General features: G+C 43.5%; 2 non-coding genes across 2 annotated transcripts; both read right to left on the bottom strand.

The window, feature by feature from the left end:
- Window positions 1–8,864: 8,864 nt before the first annotated feature.
- trnaa-ugc lies at window positions 8,865–8,936 on the bottom strand. Its single transcript has one exon. It is a non-coding gene; the product is annotated as a tRNA-Ala (tRNA).
- A 4,512-nt stretch (window positions 8,937–13,448) lies between these two features.
- Window positions 13,449–13,520, bottom strand: trnaa-ugc. The gene has a single exon. It is a non-coding gene; the product is annotated as a tRNA-Ala (tRNA).
- Window positions 13,521–18,649: the final 5,129 nt, after the last annotated feature.

Here is an 18,649-nt window from a genome sequence, read left to right as displayed (position 1 = left end):
GAATAAGGCATTAATACGTGTTTTATAATGACTAATAAAGAGCCAATATACTGCTAATATGCATGTTAATTAACAACTAGTTGATGGTTAATTTGTGTACCTTAATATAAAGTTGTACCGGTTATATGATGAACATTGATGTCTATGTGCCTTATTCTATATTCTAAGTCAATATATTGAGATAGCTAAGTCAATATATTGAGATAGTAAGTCAATATATTGAGATAGCTAAGTCAATATATTGAGATAGTAAGTCAATATATTGAGATAGCTAAGTCAATATATTGAGATAGTAAGTCAATATATTGAGATAGTAAGTCAATATATTGAGATAGCTAAGTCAATATATTGAGATAGTAAGTCAATATATTGAGATAGCTAAGACAATATATTGAGATAGTAAGTCAATATATTGAGATAGTAAGTCAATATATTGAGATAGCTAATTCAATATATTGAGATAGTAAGTCAATATATTGAGATAGTAAGTCAATATATTGAGATAGCTAAGTCAATATATTGAGATAGTAAGTCAATATATTGAGATAGTAAGTCAATATATTGACTTACAGGATTTTTTTTTTTCCTGTGGCGCAAACAGGCTTCCATAGGTATCACTGTCACAGGTCCATCCATCCATCTTCTCCCGCTTATCCGTGGTCGGGTCGCGGAGGTAGCAGTTCCAGCAGAGAGCCCCAAACTTTCCTTTCCCTGGACACATCAACCAGCTTTGACTGGGGGATCCCAAGGCGCTCCCAGGCCAGCGAAGAGATATAGTCAGGGGTGCACATAACTGGTACGCAGGTACGCATGCGCGGCAACAATCTGAAATGCGTAACGTCACTTGTGTCACAACGCGCCTTTGCGTACCTGATAGGTCATCAAAACAAAACACATATTTCACCTACACATGTTTCTTGTCAATACTCAGTGGAGTAAATTATTAGACATGTCCAAAAAAAACAAAGACATTAAGCAGCCACTTTGCCGTTTCGCTCCCTGCTAAAATCTTCAGACTTTCTATGACTGATTGAACTGGGTGCTGGCCGTGCCGCGCAGGACATAACCGACGGACCTGTGAAGCTTCACAGGAGGCAGAGGCTTAGATCACTGGACGACAGAGTTGGTCGCCGTGTGCACAGACGGAGCTGCTGTTAACGTCGGTGTGTACAACAGAATTGTACCAAAACTACGTCAACTGGCTGCGGTGGGAGACTCCCCTGTGCACATTCTGTGCCCCGCGCACACACTGGAGAACTGCGCAAAATCAGCTGATCACAACGTTCACGCTCTGTGGTCAAGCTGCTGCAGTTTTATTTACAACAAAGTGGAGTAAAACACACAGCTGCAAACTTACTCAGGCTGTTAATGGAAGAGTTTGAAATCAGACAGAGGTGGAAGAAGTGTTACTTAAGTAAAATTAGAAAAGTATTATCATCAAAATCTAGTTAAAGTAGCGACAGTAAAAGTAGTCATTTTGCAGATTGGTCCATTTCATAATAATGTATATGATATGTTTTATAATTATTGATCATTAAAGTGTTTAAAAATTAGTTTGAATGACTTTGTATACTGCAGGGTAGCTTGTGGATTTACTCCAGGTGGAACTAAAGTCTGATTTAACACTTGATTATATTTTCACATTATTCATCCACATCTGTAAAGTAACTAAAGGTATTAAATAAATGTAGTGAAAGAAAAGTACATGATTTACCTCTGAACTGTAGTGGAGTAGAAGTACAAAGTAGCATAAAATAGAAACACTCAAGTAAACTACAAGTATCTTAAATTGTACCTAAGTACAGTACTTGAATAAGTGTACTTTGTTACTTCCCACCTCTGAAATCAGATACGACTTCAAGTCATGTGATAATTTCTTAGTATTTGATCCTTCAACTTGGCCTCAGGAAATGCAAGGACTTCACAGTTTTGGCAACAAGTTTTGGAGAAAGCAAATCGGAGGCTTACAAAGAGACAGGGAGGTGCATCTTCATCATCTTCATCATCTAGCATGCAAGAAGTGTAAATAGAGGACAGTGAAGGAGACACTGAGGAGGACAGTGAGGAAGACTGCACTTATTAACACCACGCTTCATGTGGGGTGAGTACCAAACGCTGTCTCCTGGTACTCATCTGAGTAACTCACTAAAAAAGTTATGTGCACACCTGGATATAGTCCCTCCACATGGTCCTAGGTCTACCCCTCGGTCTCTTCCCAGCTGGACGCGCCTGGAACCCCTCCCTAGGGAGGCGCCCAGGTGGCATCCTTACTAGGTAGGTGCCTGAACCACCTCAACTGGCTCCTTTCGACGTGAAGGAGGAGCGGTTCAACTCCGAGTCCCTCCCGGATGACTGAACTTCTCACCTTATTCCTAAGGGAGACGCCAACCACCCTGCGGAGAAAACCCATCTTGGCCGCTTGTATCCGCGATCTGTCACAGGTCTGTGGTGATAATGATTTGTTCTGCATTTCGAACTTGTACCGGTTCCCAAACCAAATCCCATCGGATTGAACCACTTCAAAACTAGTGGAGATGCCGGGGATTGAACCCGGGGCCTCAAGCATGCACTCTACCACTGAGCTACATCCCCAGTTATAGCCAACAAGAACGTTACAGTTTACAACACGCATTTACTCAAATATTAGACGTTAATATTAGACAAACTATATTATAGCTTTGAAAGTCAAGTCAAAGTCAACTTACCTCACCTCCGCTCAGACATTTTATCACCATACGCACACCTATAACTATAGGTCAACAAGAGCTGCAACAAGAGGAGATTACGTTGTTCCATTAAGGAAGAGTTCATTCAGCCAATATTCATTTTCTTTTAAAGCTGTACAACAGTGGAACTCAATCCCTGTAACGATTAGGGAACAAAACACATGCAGTTTATTCAAATCTAATTTAAAAACATGGTTAGTGGAAAATCAGCTCTGTCAACACTGACACAATCTGCACTTTACAACGCTCTGTTTGTACACATGTGCCTTGACCTGTTGCTATCTGTCTGCTTTGTGAATATGTATTTTTGTTTTTATGTTTTTATATATGCTTTTATCATAATATAAGCATCTATGTTGAATGTTGTTTTACTTATTGTATTTACCTGTCATTTGAAGTGACATTTTCTTTTTAGGATGACTTTCAACATCTGTCCATGGACTGCAGATGAAAAATAGCCTGTTGGCTAACTCTGGCGCATTTACAGAAATGTTAATCAATGTGCACTGTCCCTGTCAAATAAATAAAAAAAATAAAAAAAAACGTTATTGTCAATCTTTCAGTTTGTGTGTAGGCTACAGACAAACTAACCCGGTCTGCTGGTGCTGGATCACCCAGTCACAGCTCAGAGCTTGTACAACTGCCTGCCACTCGGGAAGAATTCATGGCAGCCCAGTTAAGTGATGAAACACTTTCTAAATGTCTCTCTTCTGTTATCAGTCAGGAAGAGGCCAAGTCAAAGAAGATGGCATACATTATGGAAGATGGCCTATTAATGCGTCGCTGGATTAGTGATGCCTGTGAGGAGTCAGACTCCTTTGCAATTTATCAGGTTGTTGTGCCAACAGCCTATCGTTCTCAGGTGATGTCCTTGGCTCATGATCATCCGTGGTCAGGTCGCATGGGGGTAACAAAGACGTATGAAAGACTTTTAAAACATTTATTTTGGCCAGGACTCAAGTCTGATGTAGTTCTTTATTGTCGAACATGTCATGTGTGCCAAGTTGCTGGTAAACCGAATCAGGTGATTCACCCTGCTCCTCTCATTCCCATTCCAGTAATGGGAGAGCCATTTGATAGGGTGATTGTGGATTGTGTGGGACCCTTGCCAAAAACTAAAACTGGAAACCAGTTTCTTTTAACTGTCATGTGTGCCTCCACTAGGTTCCCAGAAGCCATCCCACTACGGAAAATCACTGCCCCGGTCATCACCAAGGCACTTCTGAAGTTTTTCTCCATGAAGGTAGTTCAAACAGACCAAGGTACCAACTTCATGTCTAAAGTGTTTGCCCGGGTACTTGACACCTTAGGTATCAAGCATGTGACATCCAGCCCATATCATCCTGAAAGTCAGGGGGCATTAGAGAAGTTTCACCAGACTATGCAATGCATGTTAAGAAAACATTGCCACGAGTCTCATAAAGATTGGGATGACGGTGTTCCTTTAGTGTTATTTGCTGCCTGTGAAGCTGTTCAGGAGTCTCTAGGTCCTGCCGAGCTAGTGTTTGGACATGAGGTCAGAGGTCCTCTAAGAGTTCTTAAAGAGCATTTGATCATGCCAACGAAAAAAGTTTGCAGTATCCCGGAGTATGTCGCCAAACTTAGGGATCGTCTACATCAGGGGTGCCCACACTTTTTCAGCTTGGGAGCTACTATTAAAATGACCACGCCCAAATGATCTACCTACAGGGCCGTCCCTGCCCAATCTGTGTCTTGAGCGGGGGGGGGGGACTAAACGACGGATAAACTGTGGCGCGCTTACACTAATTGCGCCGCATAAGCGTATAATAGTGCGCCGCATTTGCGCTTCAAATGAGGAGGTGAGGCCCCCTCATAACTGCATGAACCCGTATGGCACAATACAACTCAGACTGGCTTACCTGTACATCAATCAAGTGGCAAATGCCATAGTACGTTTTTTTCTTTATTTTGTTCTTCTTTTTTTGTCACTGCCAATGCGATCTACCCACACTACCCTTGCCATCGACCGGTCGATTGCAATCGACGTATTGGGCACCCCTGGTCTACATCGTGCTTGCTCCTTGGCTAGGGAAGCTCTTCCAGGGGAAGATGAAGAAACGCTACGATCAGAAGGCGGTAGCGCGCTTGTTTCAGCCAGGTGACAAGGTGTTGGTTCTATTGCCTGTACCTGGTTCTGCTCTGTCTACTAAATGTTCTGGTCCTTATGTTGTAGATAAGAAGCTCGGTGAAACAAACTACGTCATTCAAACACCTGACCGCAGACGTCCTACCAGAGTGTGTCATATCAACATGCTGAAGAAGTACTGCTCCAGGGATGACCAAAACGAGTCTTCCAAAGCTCACCAGGTGGGGACAACCGTCTCTCCTATGGCTTCAGTTTCGAGGGTGAGCTCAAATGAGGATGAGTTGGTGATGCGCAGTGCAACACCACAGGGGGCAAGACTAAGCAATACTGAGGTATTGGCTGATTTGCCCAATTACTTGTCTAATCTCCCTGATAACCAAGAAAGTGATATACAGAAGCTGCTATTTGACTTTGCATGTCTTTTTAATGACACTCCCTCACACACTTCTGTCCTAGCTCATGATGTGGTCTTAACCAACCCTTTGCCCATCAAACAGCGTGCGTATAGGGTTAACCCAGTTAAGAGAGAGGTTATGAAAAGGGAAGTTGAGTATCTACTTAAAAACGGATTTGCAAGTCCTAGTTCCAGTTCATGGAGTTCCCCTTGTGTGCTAGACACAAAGTCAGATGGAAGTCCCAGATTCTGCACTGACTTTCGCAAGGTTAATGCTGTCACTGTCTCCGATGCACACCCGTTACCGCTCATTGATGACTGCATCGATGAAATCGGTCCTGCACAATTTGTCAGTAAGCTGGACATGTTAAAGGGATGCTGGCAAGTTCCTTTAACACAGCGTGCTTCCAATATCTCAGCCTTTGTGACCCCTGACAGCTTCCTTCAGTACACTGTGATGCCTTTCGGTATATGTAACGCACCTGCCACCTTTCAGAGGCTTGTACATCTTGTATTAGGACATATTCCAAACTGTAAGGCAAATCTGGACGACATTGTTTTCTATTCTAATGACTGGGCTAGCCACGTGTCTACCTTAAGAGAAGTTTTTAAGTGCTTTCGGCCGCATCCCTAACGTTATACCTTGCCAAATGTGAGTTTGGAAAAGGTACCGTTCTCTACCTTGGTCAGCAAGTTGGTCGAGGGCAGGTGTGCCCTGATGATGCAAAGATCAGGGGAATTGCCTCCCTCCCAGTGCCATCCACCAGAAGGGAACTTCGCCGCTTCCTAGGAATGGCAGGGTACTATCGCCGTTTCTGCAGAAACTTCTCCTCGGTGGCGGCCCCGCTCACTACGTTGACCAGTCCCTCAAAGCCTTTCGTTTGGTCCGGTGAGTGTCAACAGTCATTTGAGAGCCTTAAAGGTATTCTGTGTTGCACACCTGTTCTTTCTGCACCAGACTTTTCGAAGCCATTCAAGCTCGAGGTCGATGCCAGTGGAGTTGGGACAGGCGCTGTTCTTCTACAAGAAGATGCACAGGCCATCAATCACCCCGTGAGTTACTACTCCCGAAAGTTTAACAAACATCAGTTGAAGTACTCTACGATTGAAAAATAAGCTTTAGCTCTATTGTTTGCCTTGCAGCACTTTGAGGTGTATCTTGGCTCCAGTGTAAAACCTATTAAGGTATACACTGATCACAATCCCCTGGTTTTTCTTGCAAGGATGTACAACCACAATCAACGCCTTATGCGTTGGTCATTGATTGTCCAGAACTACAACCTTGACATAAGTCATAAAAAGGGGGCCGATCATGTTCTTGCCGATGCACTATCTCGTGCTTCATTAATAAAACAGATATTTCAACGTGAGCCTACTTTGTTCATGTACTGTTGGTTCAAGGTTCAAGGTTCAAGGTTCTTTATTGTCAATCTGACATAGCTACAGAGTAATTATGCAGTTGAAAATCTTATGTCACAGGCTTCTCCAACAATGCAACATAATAACATAATAACAATAACAATAAGAGCTTGAGCAATACAAAAATAATAATAGTTATAAAAATGAAATAAAGTTATGATGTGGAATAGTGCAGTACGAGTCTATATACAAGTTATTGGAATGATATTAGGTATTAGATACATACCACTGAGTAGCAGATGAATGTTTGATGTTGTTTCAATAGTTCAATTTTTTAACAGTCTCACTGCCCGCGGGAAGAAACTGTCTCCGAATCTTCTTGTCCTTGCCAGGATGCTGCGGTAACGTCTGCCAGACGGCAACAGAAAGAACAGTTTGTGGCTGGGGTGATGGGGGTCTTTGATAATCCGTAGTGATTTCTTCCTGAGCCGCTGGGAGTAAAGGTCCTCCATGGATGGCAGCTCCGTCCTGGTGATGTGCTGTGCAGTTTTCACCACCCTCTGTAAAGCCTTACGATCGAGGTCGGTGCAGCTGCCATACCAGGCCGTTATGCTGCCAGTGAGGATACTCTCTATCGTGCACCTGTAGAAGTTGCAGAGTATCCTGGAATCCATTTTGAACCTCCTCAACCTGCGGAGGAAGAAGAGCCGCTGTCGAGCTTTCTTGGTGATGGTGGTGGTGTGAAGAGACCATGTCAGGTCCTCAGTGATGTGGACCCCAAGGAACCTGAAGCTTTTGACTCTCTCCACTGTAGTCCCATTGATGGCGATGGGGGCGTGTCCCTCTCCCTGCTGCTTCCTGTAGTCCACAATCAGCTCCTTTGTTTTGCTGATGTTGAGATGGAGGTTGTTATCCTGGCACCAAGATGTCAGGTTTTCGACCTCCTCTCTGTACGCCGTCTCGTCATCGTCTGTGATCTGGCCGATGACGGTCGTGTCATCAGCAAACTTCACGATTGAGGTTCATTTCAGTAGTTGTGTGCTATAATGTATTTACAAAGTGTGAAGAGGAGGCAACTTTAGAATAGGGAACCTGTTCAGGTCAATTAGAGTCAAATTAGCTTGTTGGTTATGAACAAGACTTTACTTTAAAATAGGGAATATATTCTTAGATAGAAATACCACATTTTTAGTTATTTAGACATATTGAGGAGAGCATATTAAGACCAAAGCTCATGTACAACAACTTCCTTACTTGCAATAAATAAGGACTAATTAGAGGGTTATTGAGGAAAAACTCTCAACTAATGGCCTATTACTTGTAGAATATAGTCATGTAGAATAAGGCATTAATACGTGTTTTATAATGACTAATAAAGAGCCAATATACTGCTAATATGCATGTTAATTAACAACTAGTTGATGGTTAATTTGTGTACCTTAATATAAAGTTGTACCGGTTATATGATGAACATTGATGTCTATGTGCCTTATTCTATATTCTAAGTCAATATATTGAGATAGCTAAGTCAAAATATTGAGATAGTAAGTCAATATATTGAGATAGCTAAGTCAATATATTGAGATAGTAAGTCAATATATTGAGATAGCTAAGTCAATATATTGAGATAGTAAGTCAATATATTGAGATAGCTAAGTCAATATATTGAGATAGTAAGTCAATATATTGAGATAGTAAGTCAATATATTGACTTACAGGATCTTTTTTTTTTTCCTGTGGCGCAAACAGGCTTCCATAGGTATCACTGTCACAGGTCCATCCATCCATTTTCTCCCGCTTATCCGTGGTCGGGTCGCGGAGGTAGCAGTTCCAGCAGAGAGCCCCAAACTTTCCTTTCCCTGGCCACATCAACCAGCTTTGACTGGGGGATCCCAAGGCGATCCCAGGCCAGCGAAGAGATATAGTCGCTCCACCTGGTCCTAGGTCTACCCCTCGGTCTCTTCCCAGCTGGACACGCCTGGAACCCCTCCCTAGGGAGGCGCCCAGGTGGCATCCTTACTAGGTAGGTGCCTGAACCACCTCAACTGGCTCCTTTCGACGTGCAGGAGGGGCGGTTCAACTCCGAGTCCCTCCCGGATGACTGAACTTCTCACCTTATTCCAAAGGGAGACGCCAGCCACCCTGCGGAGAAAACCAATCTCGGCCGCTTGTATCCGCGATCTGTCACAGGTCTGTGGTGATAATGATTTGTTCTGCATTTGGGACTTGTACCGGTTCCCAAACCAAATCCCATCGGATTGAACCACTTCAAAACGAGTGGAGATGCCGGGGATTGAACCCGGGGCCTCATACATGCAAAGCATGCGCTCTACCACTGAGCTACATCCCCAGTTATAACCAACAAGAACGTTACAGTTTACAACACGCATTTACTCAAATATTAGACGTTAATATTAGACAAACTATATTATAGCTTTGAAAGTCAAGTCAAAGTCAACTTACCTCACCTCCGCTCAGACATTTTATCACCATACACACACCTATAACTATAGGTCAACAAGAGCTGCAACAAGAGGAGATTACGTTGTTCCATTAAGGAAGAGTTCATTCAGCCAATATTCATTTTCTTTTAAAGCTGTACAACAGTGGAACTCAATCCCTGTAACGATTAGAGAACAAAACACATGCAGTTTATTCAAATCTAATTTAAAAACATGGTTAGTGGAAAATCAGCTCTGTCAACACTGACACAATCTGCACTTTACAACGCTCTGTTTGTACACATGTGCCTTGACCTGTTGCTATCTGTCTGCTTTGTGAATATGTATTTTTGTTTTTATGTTTTTATATATGCTTTTATCATAATATAAGCATCTATGTTGAATGTTGTTTTACTGATTGTATTTACCTGTCATTTGAAGTGACATTCTTTTTTTAGGATGACTTTCAACATCTGTCCATGGACTGCAGATGAAAAATAGCCTGTTGGCTAACTCTGGCGCATTTACAGAAATGTTAATCAATGTGCACTGTCCCTGTCAAATAAATTAAAAAAATTAAAAAAAACGTTATTGTCAATCTTTCAGTTTGTGTGTAGGCTACAGACAAACTAACCCGGTCTGCTGGTGCTGGATCACCCAGTAACAGCTCAGAGCTTGTACAACTGCCTGCCACTCGGGAAGAATTCATGGCAGCCCAGTTAAGTGATGAAACACTTTCTAAATGTCTCTCTTCTGTTATCAGTCAGGAAGAGGCCAAGTCAAAGAAGATGGCCTACATTATGGAAGATGGCCTATTAATGCGTCGCTGGATTAGTGATGCCTGTGAGGAGTCAGACTCCTTTGCAATTTATCAGGTTGTTGTGCCAACAGCCTATCGTTCTCAGGTGATGTCCTTGGCTCATGATCATCCGTGGTCAGGTCGCATGGGGGTAACAAAAACGTGTGAAAGAGTTTTAAAACATTTATTTTGGCCAGGACTCAAGTCTGATGTAGTTCTTTATTGTCGAACATGTCATGTGTGCCAAGTTGCTGGTAAACCGAATCAGGTGATTCACCCTGCTCCTCTCATTCCCATTCCAGTAATGGGAGAGCCATTTGATAGGGTGATTGTGGATTGTGTGGGACCCTTGCCAAAAACTAAAACTGGAAACCAGTTTCTCTTAACTGTCATGTGTGCCTCCACTAGGTTCCCAGAAGCCATCCCACTACGGAAAATCACTGCCCCGGTCATCACCAAGGCACTTCTGAAGTTTTTCTCCATGAAGGTAGTTCAAACAGACCAAGGTACCAACTTCATGTCTAAAGTGTTTGCCCGGGTACTTGACACCTTAGGTATCAAGCATGTGACATCCAGCCCATATCATCCTGAAAGTCAGGGGGCATTAGAGAGGTTTCACCAGACTATGCAATGCATGTTAAGAAAACATTGCCACGAGTCTCATAAAGATTGGGATGACGGTGTTCCTTTAGTGTTATTTGCTGCCTGTGAAGCTGTTCAGGAGTCTCTAGGTTTTAGTCCTGCTGAGCTAGTGTTTGGACATGAGGTCAGAGGTCCTCTAAGAGTTCTTAAAGAGCATTTGATCATGCCAACGAAAAAAGTTTGCAGTATCCCGGAGTATGTCGCCAAACTTAGGGATCGTCTACATCAGGGGTGCCCACACTTTTTCAGCTTGGGAGCTACTATTAAAATGACCACGCCCAAATGATCTACCTACAGGGCCGCCCCTGCCCAATCTGTGTCTTGAGCGGGGGGGGGGGGACTAAACGACGGATAAACTGTGGCGCGCTTACACTAATTGCGCCGCATAAGCGTATAATAGTGCGCCGCATTTGCGCTTCAGATGAGGAGGTGAGGCCCCCTCATAACTGCATGAACCCGTATGGCACAATACAACTCAGACTGGCTTACCTGTACATCAATCAAGTGGCAAATGCCATAGTAAGTTTTCTTCTTTTTTTTGTTCTTCTTTTTTTGTCACTGCCAATGCGATCTACCCACACTACCCTTGCCATCGACCGGTCGATTGCAATCGACGTATTGGGCACCCCTGGTCTACATCGTGCTTGCTCCTTGGCTAGGGAAGCTCTGACCTCTACCCAGGGGAAGATGAAGAAACGCTACGACCAGAAGGCGGTAGCGCGCTTGTTTCAGCCAGGTGACAAGGTGTTGGTTCTATTGCCTGTACCTGGTTCTGCTCTGTCTACTAAATGTTCTGGTCCTTATGTTGTAGATAAGAAGCTCGGTGAAACAAACTATGTCATTCAAACACCTGACCGCAGACGTCCTACCAGAGTGTGTCATATCAACATGCTGAAGAAGTATTGCTCCAGGGATGACCAAAACGAGTCTTCCAAAGCTCACCAGGTGGGGACAACCGTCTCTCCTATGGCTTCAGTTTCGAGGGTGAGCTCAAATGAGGATGAGTTGGTGATGCGCAGTGCAACACCACAGGGGGCAAGACTAAGCAATACTGAGGTATTGGCTGATTTGCCCAATTACTTGTCTCATCTCCCTGATAACCAAGAAAGTGATATACAGAAGCTGATATTTGACTTTGCATGTCTTTTTAATGACACTCCCTCACACACTTCTGTCCTAGCTCATGATGTGGTCTTAACCAACCCTTTGCCCATCAAACAGTGTGCGTATAGGGTTAACCCAGTTAAGAGAGAGGTTATGAAAAGGGAAGTTGAGTATCTACTTAAAAACTGTATTCTGTGTTGCACTCCTGTTCTTTCTGCACCAGACTTTTCGAAGCCATTCAAGCTCGAGGTCGATGCCAGTGGAGTTGGGACAGGGGCTGTTCTTCTACAAGAAGATGCACAGGCCATCGATCCCCCCGTGAGTTACTACTCCCGAAAGTTTAACAAACATCAGTTGAAGTACTCTACGATTGAAAAAGAAGCTTTAGCTCTATTGTTTGCCTTGCAGTACTTTGAGGTGTATCTTGGCTCCAATGTAAAACCTATTAAGGTATACACTGATCACAATCCCCTGGTTTTTCTTGCAAGGATGTACAACCACAATCAACGCCTTATGCGTTGGTCATTGATTGTCCAGAACTACAACCTTGACATAAGTCATAAAAAGGGGGCCGATCATGTCCTTGCCGATGCACTATCTCGTGCTTCATTAATAAAACAGATATTTCAACGTGAGCCTACTTTGTTCATGTACTGTTGAGGTTCATTTCAGTAGTTGTGTGCTATAATGTATTTACAAAGTGTGAAGAGGAGGCAACTTTAGAATAGGGAACCTGTTCAGGTCAATTAGAGTCAAATTAGCTTGTTGGTTATGAACAAGACTTTACTTTAAAATAGGGAATATATTCTTAGATAGAAAAACCAAATTTTTAGCTATTTAGACATATTGAGGAGAGCATATTAAGACCAAAGCTCATGTACAACAACTTCCTTACTTGCAATAAATAAGGACTAATTAGAGGGTTATTGAGGAAAAACTCTCAACTAATGGCCTATTACTTGTAGAATATAGTCATGTAGAATAAGGCATTAATACGTGTTTTATAATGACTAATAAAGAGCCAATATACTGCTAATATGCATGTTAATTAACAACTAGTTGATGGTTAATTTGTGTACCTTAATATAAAGTTGTACCGGTTATATGATGAACATTGATGTCTATGTGCCTTATTCTATATTCTAAGTCAATATATTGAGATAGCTAAGTCAATATATTGAGATAGTAAGTCAATATATTGAGATAGCTAAGTCAATATATTGAGATAGTAAGTCAATATATTGAGAAAGCTAAGTCAATATATTGAGATAGTAAGTCAATATATTGAGATAGTAAGTCAATATATTGACTTACAGGATTTTTTTTTTTTTCCTGTGGCGCAAACAGGCTTCCATAGGTATCACTGTCACAGGTCCATCCATCCATCTTCTCCCGCTTATCCGTGGTCGGGTCGCGGAGGTAGCAGTTCCAGCAGAGAGCCCCAAACTTTCCTTTCCCTGGCCACATCAACCAGCTTTGACTGGGGGATCCCAAGGCGCTCCCAGGCCAGCGAAGAGATATAATCCCTCCACATGGTCCTAGGTCTACCCCTCGGTCTCTTCCCAGCTGGACGCGCCTGGAACCCCTCCCTAGGGAGGCGCCCAGGTGGCATCCTTACTAGGTAGGTGCCTGAACCACCTCAACTGGCTCCTTTCGACGTGAAGGAGGAGCGGTTCAACTCCGAGTCCCTCCCGGATGACTGAACTTCTCACCTTATTCCTAAGGGAGACGCCAGCCACCCTGCGGAGAAAACCCATCTCGGCCGCTTGTATCCGCGATCTGTCACAGGTCTGTGGTGATAATGATTTGTTCTGCATTTGGGACTTGTACCGGTTCCCAAACCAAATCCCATCGGATTGAACCACTTCAAAACGAGTGGAGATGCCGGGGATTGAACCCGGGGCCTCATACATGCAAAGCATGCGCTCTACCACTGAGCTACATCCCCAGTTATAACCAACAAGAACGTTACAGTTTACAACACGCATTTACTCAAATATTAGACGTTAATATTAGACAAACTATATTATAGCTTTGAAAGTCAAGTCAAAGTCAACTTACCTCACCTCCGCTCAGACATTTTATCACCATACACACACCTATAACTATAGGTCAACAAGAGCTGCAACAAGAGGAGATTACGTTGTTCCATTAAGGAAGAGTTCATTCAGCCAATATTCATTTTCTTTTAAAGCTGTACAACAGTGGAACTCAATCCCTGTAACGATTAGAGAACAAAACACCTGCAGTTTATTCAAATCTAATTTAAAAACATGGTTAGTGGAAAATCAGCTCTGTCAACACTGACACAATCTGCACTTTACAACGCTCTGTTTGTACACATGTGCCTTGACCTGTTGCTATCTGTCTGCTTTGTGAATATGTATTTTTGTTTTTATGTTTTTATATATGCTTTTATCATAATATAAGCATCTATGTTGAATGTTGTTTTACTTATTGTATTTACCTGTCATTTGAAGTGACATTTTTTTTTTAGGATGACTTTCAACATCTGTCCATGGACTGCAGATGAAAAATAGCCTGTTGGCTAACTCTGGCGCATTTACAGAAATGTTAATCAATGTGCACTGTCCCTGTCAAATAAATAAAAAAAATAAAAAAAAACGTTATTGTCAATCTTTCAGTTTGTGTGTAGGCTACAGACAAACTGACCCGGTCTGCTGGTGCTGGATCACCCAGTAACAGCTCAGAGCTTGTACAACTGCCTGCCACTCGGGAAGAATTCATGGCAGCCCAGTTAAGTGATGAAACACTTTCTAAATGTCTCTCTTCTGTTATCAGTCAGGAAGAGGCCAAGTCAAAGAAGATGGCATACATTATGGAAGATGGCCTATTAATGCGTCGCTGGATTAGTGATGCCTGTGAGGAGTCAGACTCCTTTGCAATTTATCAGGTTGTTGTGCCAACAGCCTATCGTTCTCAGGTGATGTCCTTGGCTCATGATCATCCGTGGTCAGGTCGCATGGGGGTAACAAAAACGTATGAAAGAGTTTTAAAACATTTATTTTGGCCAGGACTCAAGTCTGATGTAGTCCTTTATTGTCGAACATGTCATGTGTGCCAAGTTGCTGGTAAACCGAATCAGGTGATTCACCCTGCTCCTCTCATTCCCATTCCAGTAATGGGAGAGCCATTTGATAGGGTGATTGTGGATTGTGTGGGACCCTTGCCAAAAACTAAAACTGGAAACCAGTTTCTCTGAACTGTCATGTGTGCCTCCACTAGGTTCCCAGAAGCCATCCCACTACGGAAAATCACTGCCCCGGTCATCACCAAGGCACTTCTGAAGTTTTTCTCCATGAAGGTAGTTCAAACAGACCAAGGTACCAACTTCATGTCTAAAGTGTTTGCCCGGGTACTTGACACCTTAGGTATCAAGCATGTGACATCCAGCCCATATCATCCTGAAAGTCAGGGGGCATTAGAGAGGTTTCACCAGACTATGCAATGCATGTTAAGAAAACATTGCCACGAGTCTCATAAAGATTGGGATGACGGTGTTCCTTTAGTGTTATTTGCTGCCTGTGAAGCTGTTCAGGAGTCTCTAGGTTTTAGTCCTGCTGAGCTAGTGTTTGGACATGAGGTCAGAGGTCCTCTAAGAGTTCTTAAAGAGCATTTGATCATGCCAACGAAAAAAGTTTGCAGTATCCCGGAGTATGTCGCCAAACTTAGGGATCGTCTACATCAGGGGTGCCCACACTTTTTCAGCTTGGGAGCTACTATTAAAATGACCACGCCCAAATGATCTACCTACAGGGCCGCCCCTGCCCAATCTGTGTCTTGAGCGGGGGGGGGGGGACTAAACGACGGATAAACTGTGGCGCGCTTACACTAATTGCGCCGCATAAGCGTATAATAGTGCGCCGCATTTGCGCTTCAGATGAGGAGGTGAGGCCCCCTCATAACTGCATGAACCCGTATGGCACAATACAACTCAGACTGGCTTACCTGTACATCAATCAAGTGGCAAATGCCATAGTAAGTTTTTTTCTTTTTTTTGTTCTTCTTTTTTTGTCACTGCCAATGCGATCTACCCACACTACCCTTGCCATCGACCGGTCGATTGCAATCGACGTATTGGGCACCCCTGGTCTACATCGTGCTTGCTCCTTGGCTAGGGAAGCTCTGACCTCTACCCAGGGGAAGATGAAGAAATGCTACGATCAGAAGGCGGTAGCGCGCTTGTTTCAGCCAGGTGACAAGGTGTTGGTTCTATTGCCTGTACCTGGTTCTGCTCTGTCTACTAAATGTTCTGGTCCTTATGTTGTAGATAAGAAGCTCGGTGAAACAAACTACGTCATTCAAACACCTGACCGCAGACGTCCTACCAGAGTGTGTCATATCAACATGCTGAAGAAGTACTGCTCCAGGGATGACCAAAACGAGTCTTCCAAAGCTCACCAGGTGGGGACAACCGTCTCTCCTGTGGCTTCAGTTTCGAGGGTGAGCTCAAATGAGGATGAGTTGGTGATGCGCAGTGCAACACCACAGGGGGCAATACTAAGCAATACTGAGGTATTGGCTGATTTGCCCAATTACTTGTCTAATCTCCCTGATAACCAAGAAAGTGATATACAGAAGCTGATATTTGACTTTGCATGTCTTTTTAATGACACTCCCTCACACACTTCTGTCCTAGCTCATGATGTGGTCTTAACCAACCCTTTGCCCATCAAACAGCGTGCGTATAGGGTTAACCCAGTTAAGAGAGAGGTTATGAAAAGGGAAGTTGAGTATCTACTTAAAAACGGATTTGCAAGGCCTAGTTCCAGTTCATGGAGTTCCCCTTGTGTGCTAGACACAAAGTCAGATGGAAGTCCCAGATTCTGCACTGACTTTCGCAAGGTTAATGCTGTCACTGTCCCCGATGCACACCCGTTACCGCTCATTGATGACGGCATCGATGAAATCGGTACTGCACAATTTGTCAGTAAGCTGGACATGTTAAAGGGATGCTGGCAAGTTCCTTTAACACAGCGTGCTTCCGATATCTCAGCCTTTGTGACCCCTGACAGCTTCCTTCAGTACACTGTGATGCCTTTCGGTATATGTAACGCACCTGCCACCTTTCAGAGGCTTGTAAATCTTGTATTAGGACATATTCCAAACTGTAAGGCAAATCTGGACGACATTGTTTTCTACTCTAATGACTGGGCTAGCCACGTGTCTACCTTAAGAGAAGTTTTTAAGTGCTTGTCGGCCGCATCCCTAACGTTATACCTTGCCAAATGTGAGTTTGGAAAAGGTACCGTTCTCTACCTTGGTCAGCAGGTTGGTCGAGGGCAGGTGTGCCCTGATGATGCAAAGATCAGGGGAATTGCCTCCCTCCCAGTGCCATCCACCAGAAGGGAACTTCGCCGCTTCCTAGGAATGGCAGGGTACTATCGCCGTTTCTGCAGAAACTTCTCCTCGGTGGCGGCCCCGCTCACTACGTTGACCAGTCCCTCAAAGCCTTTCGTTTGGTCCGGTGAGTGTCAACAGTCATTTGAGAGCCTTAAAGGTATTCTGTGTTGCACTCCTGTTCTTTCTGCACCAGACTTTTCGAAGCCATTCAAGCTCGAGGTCGATGCCAGTGGAGTTGGGACAGGGGCTGTTCTTCTACAAGAAGATGCACAGGCCATCGATCACCCCGTGAGTTACTACTCCCGAAAGTTTAACAAACATCAGTTGAAGTACTCTCCGATTGAAAAAGAAGCTTTAGCTCTATTGTTTGCCTTGCAGCACTTTGAGGTGTATCTTGGCTCCAGTGTAAAACCTATTAAGGTATACACTGATCACAATCCCCTGGTTTTTCTTGCAAGGATGTACAACCACAATCAACGCCTTATGCGTTGTAGAGATGGGCGAGTCCTGATTCATCCGGATCATTAACTCGGATCCTAGAAATGAGCTGGTCGTGACGAGTCTCCCCTCTCCATTAACCCGAGTCCTTGAGTCCCACACTTGGTGTGACGTACAAATTAAAACTATAAATTGCGTCACTCGCTACTCTCTTTATAACATGTAAAATCACATTACAACGTACCCCAGTCCATCTGCCTACCCTTTAGCAAGTATACAGGATAGCTGCCTGCCAGAAGTTATCGTTTGGCTCAGGGGAGGGGACGTGGATCAGTGAAACTTCCTGCAGACTCGTGGGGACTCAGAGGAGCCGACGGCTCCTAACCGTAATAGCATAGCAGATCCAGAGATCCATACTCGTCATGTGCACGAGTGCACCCGGCTCCCGCACGAGTCAACAGCAGACTCGCAGATTCGCAGATTCGCAGATTCGCAGATTCGCAGATTCGCAAATCCTGACTCGCTGCAACACACAGCGGATCAGACTCGTGCGGACTCGGAGCCGTAACCATATAGCAGCAGATCCAGAGATCCAGCAGACTCGTCGTCATGCACGAGTCAACAGCAGACTCAGATTCGCAAATCCTGACTCACTGTGCAACACACAGCAGAGCAGACTCGTGCGGACTCGGAGCCGTATATAGCAGCAGATCCAGAGATCCAGCAGACTCGTCCTCATGCACGAGTCAACAGCAGACTCAGATTCGCCAAATCGCAAAATAACCCTTTTTTTTGTGATCAACATTTTTTATTAAAGCAAAATACACTGTGTAGCGGAGGTTAATATAACGTCAGTTTAATAGATAGATAGATAGTACTTTATTGATCCCAAATTGGGAAATTGTTGTTACAGCAGCATAAAAGGCATTTTACAATAAAACAAAACTACAAAATATACAAGAATAGAAAGAAAAATAAAATAAAATATAAAATATAAAATATACATGTCGAAATAGAAAATATACATGCAGATATTATATATATATATACAAATATATATATATATATTCAAAATATATGGAATAATAATATGCTCGTGAAATGCATCAACTTTTCGGTTTCACCGATAGGATTTCTACGGTCTTGGTGATGCTGACTCATATGACTCAAATGACTCGTATGATCCGGATCTCTTCAATGACTGACTCAGAAGACTCTGAGTCCGTAAAAGGATCCGGATTTGCCATCTCTAATGCGTTGGTCATTGATAGTCCA

This window comes from Trematomus bernacchii, unplaced genomic scaffold, assembly GCF_902827165.1.
Source record: "Trematomus bernacchii unplaced genomic scaffold, fTreBer1.1, whole genome shotgun sequence".
Classification (NCBI taxonomy): domain Eukaryota; kingdom Metazoa; phylum Chordata; class Actinopteri; order Perciformes; family Nototheniidae; genus Trematomus; species Trematomus bernacchii.
The sequence above is the reverse complement of the archived record's forward strand: the minus strand, read 5'-3'. Positions and strand labels throughout refer to the sequence as shown.